The sequence below is a fragment of the Limanda limanda genome, chromosome 3 (genome assembly GCF_963576545.1).
Source record: "Limanda limanda chromosome 3, fLimLim1.1, whole genome shotgun sequence".
Taxonomy (NCBI): domain Eukaryota; kingdom Metazoa; phylum Chordata; class Actinopteri; order Pleuronectiformes; family Pleuronectidae; genus Limanda; species Limanda limanda.
The window spans coordinates 14,333,437-14,339,436 of record NC_083638.1 but is presented as its reverse complement, the minus strand read 5'-3'; positions in this window follow the sequence as shown (position 1 = coordinate 14,339,436).

The following is a 6,000-nucleotide window of genomic DNA, read 5'->3' as shown; positions in this document are numbered from 1 at the left end:
GTACGCACGTTTCAGGCCCCGTTTTGTGGGTACGCAACGGTTATACATGAGGCTCCTGGGGCCTCATTTATAACCGTTGCCTACGCACAAAACGGGCCTGAAACGTGCGTACGCCACTTCTCACACCAACGTTGGGATTTATAAAAACAAACTTGACGGGAAAATGTGCGTATTTCTACGCAAACTTAGACCCTCCCGTACAAGCGTTTTGGGGAGACGGGAAAACGGCGACACAGACGTGAGGTGGTGAACTGCAGCAGATTATTGATCCAATTCATCATTTACATTAAAACCAACAGTTTTTCTCGCGCAACGTATCTGCTCCACATGAGCCTTTTAATTAAAAAAATATAAAACAACTTTAAGCAAATAAGGTTCAGATTCGATTTAACGGCAGAGTTACAGAGCCGAGTCATTAATAGGTTTTAATAATATCTTCTAACACTGTGCGTGTATCATCAGATCGCTGCAGTGAACGGGACTGAGCCACAGAGCGCACAGAGCACCCAGAGCAGAGAGCACAGAGCGCACTGGAGATTACTTATAAGAAATGAAGAAACTTTCCAAATAATATCCCAGAGGAGGTGAGGATCCAATGATGTGAGGGAATCGGTCCGATGCTCTAAATAAATAAATACTGCCGTGACACCGGTGCGGGGAACTGCTCGATGTGTGCATGTGAATGGGAGGACGAGGAGGAAGTGAGGGTTCAGCGATCTCTGATCTCACACAGCGTGTTATCCACAGCAGCAGCAGCAGAGTATCAGTGTATTTCCTTTATTAGTGACATCGGTGCTGTCCCATAAAGTCGCTCTTCACCTCCACCTCTCTAACAAACACCTCGCTGTCAGTGTCAGAAAGTTTCACTTCCTCTTCACATCGCTTGATGCCGTGACTCCGTCAGGACTCACGGTGGAAACCCATTGGTCAGCAGCATCATTTAATATTCACGCTGTGCTTTGCGTTGACCATTTATGGTTGAAAGTGGGCGTGTGGAGGGCGGATTTGGAGGCAGATCCACGTACGAACGTTTCCAAGTGGACTGTGATTTTTAAAGCGAACATTGCGTTCAGTTGTACGTGCGCACGGTTTTATAAATCGGAATTATCTTTTGCGTACGCCATTTCCGGATTTTGTACGTACGTACAGTTTTAGTATGAATCCTACGCACTCTTTTATAAATGAGGCCCCTGGTCTGTTGGACAAAAACAGCCTGTCAAAAAGTGGGTTCAGCTAGGTGAGGGATTGCCTTGAGTTTCTTGTGACTTCAACCAGCTTCTTGTCAACAGTGAGGCCTATAATCAAATGTGTTCTGGATTAATAATGGACCATAACCCAGGGAATTAGAACCAAATCCTCTGGCACATGAAGTTGCTGACATGGGAGAAAGCAAGTGATCTTAACATGTTGCTCAAAACTCTTGAAAGACCTTCACCAAATGTGTCTGCATTTGTACAGTTGCTGTGGAAACTGGCTCCTGTTTCAACTACTCACAGGTCCAAGAGTTGCCCAAAGACTTATTTTCAAGCTGATCAGATTCACATGAGACTTAGTGAAGAAATGTTGGTTTCACTCCTGATGCATATTTGCTGGAAGTATCAGCTTTTCAAATATAGCTGGGGGAAAGTACTGCTTTAAAGATTTAGCACTTGCTGCAATTACAGTGCTCACTCTTTCGAACTGCTTGAAGATTACATAAGAAACTGAATGGGATTTCCTCCCCTTTCAGGTTTGAAGTTTGTTCAAGGCCGACATGAAAGGGATATCGTCCACATTCCATCCTCCCCAACAGCTGTTAGAATAATTTTCTTACATCTCAAGATTTATTATTTCCAAGGAATCGTTCATCTTTTAAAATAATTTGCATCTACACTGCAAAAAGTGTGCATACTACTGTCTGCTTTTTGCTAGTGCTGAAAAACTCAGGAGTTGGTTTCAAGCCCCAAGCATAAAGCATATAAGGTTCCCTAATATCCCTCCAGCTTTTATGACTAAACTTATAGGCATATTTGAGCAGTTCCAGAATTACACTGACAAAGATATTAATTATATCTTCATGGTAGCTGAGTGTGGTTATTGGTCAGTCCCAGTTCTAATCTCCAACAACCTTGGCTCAAATCGGTAATAATAATTATCCCCCTTCAACTTTTGGTTTTTGAAGATTTGTATCTACCATCCTAGACATTTGGACTACATCCATTTCATCTATTCAGATATTTTCAAATAACCAACCTCCATTATATTGTCCAGTTTTTCATCTCTTCCACCCAGCCAAACGTTCTGCTTTCTTTAAACCCACAACTTAGAGCAGTATATATCCCTTGTATCATTTAAAGATAGTGGTGCTACTAAAACCCAAATTACCAGAGAGCAGGGTGTGTTAAAACACCCTCTGAATTCTAAAGCATGTATTTTTCCTATATCCAGACCTATGCACCTGCTTTGCTCACTGCTCACCTCTGACCTTTAGGTCCCCAAAGTGTTATGTTTTATGTTTAAATGCTTCCCCTGGGCCACATCATTTTGCAGAAAGTCTCTTTTGCTATGATGAGGATACATACATCTACTGCTCTAAAAACACCTTGATATTGTTAACATGTGTGATTAAATGTTTTACAGCGTTATCAGGACGAGGTGGTTGTTCTTTTATTTAATCCTCACAAAGAGAATGCAGTTCAGGATAAAATTGGAACCATAAGCTCCTGTTAGGCCCAAGCTAAAAACAGACAAAAGCTTACCTTTGTAGGAATATTGAAAGCATTGAAACATTCCTTTCCGAGGCTAACCTTACACAGCTACAATTGTAAACATTAAAAGCCACTTGTTATCTAACTCCGTCTTTCATGAGTGTAGTTTATATGTAGCTGTTCATTATCTGAGCACTTCAATGGTCACTTTTCTGTTTGTATCTGCAAGTTGTGCAGTAGATACTTTTCTTACGTTTTTGTCCTTCAGTCTTTCAATTATTATTATATTTTATTCATGATTTCTCCCAGCACTGATAACTTTGTTAAGAAAGTATGGGATATAAAAAAGAATACTGTGGGCAATGAAGAGTTGCAAAATACGAACCCAGAACCTTCTTATCATTAAGTCATAGCGCAAACGATTGCACCACCACAGGGAGACCAACTTGAGCTGGGTCCTCAGGCCTCTCTGACATGTGTACAGTTGATGAAGTGCTTGTGGGTTGAGGAAATGGTCAAGTTGGCATTTACGGAGGCATTCCACTGGATTAACATAGTTCTGGTTTCTCTCTGCTTTCTCTCATTTGTGTGTTGAGTAAGATCACAGTCTTAACTCTGTATTGAGGTCATAGCCAGGTCATCTGCCAATAACGTGCTAAAGACTATGTTATGACTAGCTTGAATTCTTCCCAGTCAACACACTGTATGTTTATCTCCTGGGGATTGTTACATTTTTTTTGTCTTCAATTGAATTGGGAGTTGATGAACTTTCTAATTGCTTACTTTTATTTCTAGATAAAGGTAGTACCTTCTTGTATTAGAGAGATATTTATTCTGAAAAGTAAATTTCAACATTCTACTCTTTTTTAGCAGGAAGATAATTGCTCATCCACTTATTTCTGCACATTAATATTGTTTTTGTTTCTTTTGTACACTCATTTTTGAGTGTGATATTGATGTATTTTACTGTCCCAATGAATGTAGTTTAAACTGTTACTGTTGGTTTGCAATGTACACTGAAAAAGAAACAATTACTCAAAACTTAATTAAAAAACTTCAACTTAAAAACCTTCAATTGCCAATGTTCAATTTAAATGAGTTTGTTCAAATTAAGGTGAAGAAGTTATACCAACACAATCGATAACCTTAGTAAAAAAATAAATTAATTTGCTTATAAACTTCCTCACTGGAATAAGAAAACAGATCACTTTTGTTAGCTACAGTTTATTTGAAGACCGGACCAGGGCCAGTGTTTAAACACTGTTTTGTGTGTGTATTTTTTGGATGTGATTTCCTCAAGGGTTATTAATGAATCTGAAAAACTGGCTTGTGTGCAGCAGAGGATCATGAACAATAATAGTTTACCCAGCAAAGGCACAGAGAATGGACACTGGAGGCTTGTATGCCAGTGGTAGAGCAGGAGAACAAAGGGAGAGACAGTGGAAAGGCACAGTCAGCCACTATTAGAAGCCCTCAGTCAGCAGTAAAACTAAACTGACTTAGTTAAGTTTCTCATGGTCTGGGGGGAAAACATGTACAAAACTTGACCCGTGACCCATTACAAGTAGAGAATGTTACTTAGGACCAAAGATGAGCAGGGATTATATTGCCACTTATCTTTCTTCCCATTAAGGCAATTTTAACATTTTTACATTAATTGTTGTTAAAGAGGAATTTACAAATAAATGTTTGCATTTCTTTGTTAGCAGGAGCCATCTGCAGAAGACAGAAACCTTTTTATTTTTCCATTGAGAAAGACCTGCTGCACATTGGTTTGCTCTTCTTTCAACAAAGAAACTCTCCTGCTATAGCAGCTAACACTAAACTCTTTTGTATCTGTCATTTTTATTGTTCTTACTGTCACTACACCTTTTTGCCAGTGATGGAGGAAACACTTTACTTACATATATGTACAAATAAACAGACAACATAAACCCAAGTTAACGTACCACTTTAACCTTTCTTTTGTGTAGAAGCAAGTGAGTATTTGCTTCCAAGTGTACAAAGTATTAAAATTACTTGCTGATGTAGCCTATTCCATTCACTAATCCAATTATCTATGGCTGAGCCACGGTCGATGGCTTTTCCAAATCCATTTCAGGTTTTGTTAAACAGTGATGCTGCAGGAATCTGATGTTCCCTGACCACTCTGATTGGATCAGTGGATCAATTCACCTCGCATTATTGATTACATTTCGAAATATAAAAAACAATTTAACAGTGTAAAAAATATATTGGATCAGAATGTAGAGACATTTACTGATATACTGTATGTGGTGAAGTAAAAGTGATTCAAAGTAACCGGAAATAAATGGAGAAGTACAGATGCTTGAAAAATGTACTACTTAAGTATAGTTACGAAGTAAATGTACTGTCTTACATCCCACTTCTGCTCCTAGTCCTGCACCTGTCAGGGTAATTCCTCCCTCATAGGACACAGATTGGTCTTGTTCACTGTGGTTCGCCCACAAGTGAATAACTAAAAGCCAAACAAGATGGATTCTGGCAAGAAATACAGCTGCCTTCTAAGGCTTGCCAGCTTCAAACAATAAAGAAGAATGTGTGGACTAAATAAGTTGATTTCTCTGGTCTGGGTTTTGACCCTTAATCAGTTTTCTATCATGAATCTAACAGGTAATTCTAATTAATATAATGAAAGGTGATTGCAATCAAGAAAAAATGAAAATCACCACTCGTGGCCTTCAGCTTTGTGTGTAGAAGAAATTCTTTATTATCATAGTGTGAATACTTCAGACTTCTTCATAGATATTTTTCACTTACTTCCACAGGACATTGGTATTGTACGCATTATTTTTGTAAACATAGCCCAGGAAAGACAGGGTATATTTGCTCACACCCGCATGTGACAATGTAACCCTGGATTACACTATAATATAATATTCTTTTTCTTAATAGTCCATCTTAGCTATACATCAAACACAAAGTTATGACTGGGGACAGTTACGCTTAAAATACTTTACATTCACGCTTTGTTATAAACAATTTGATAAATACAAGATTAGATATAACAAAAGAATATATTTATATATTTTTTATATCTTCTTATATATTCCACATAAATAATATTTTTTTGATGTGGCTTTATTCCTTTCAGTAAGGGTGTTCTGTTACGATTCAAGGTTCCAATTCAACTTCATTCCAATAAATAAAAAAACAAGAGAAAACAGACAAATATGATCAATGTCATTCCTAAATAAACATAATGGCACTTCTAAGGGTATTAAAAAAGAACATCACAAGATATGTTGATGACAGAATAATAATGTGTTCACAAAACGCCAAGCAAATTTTT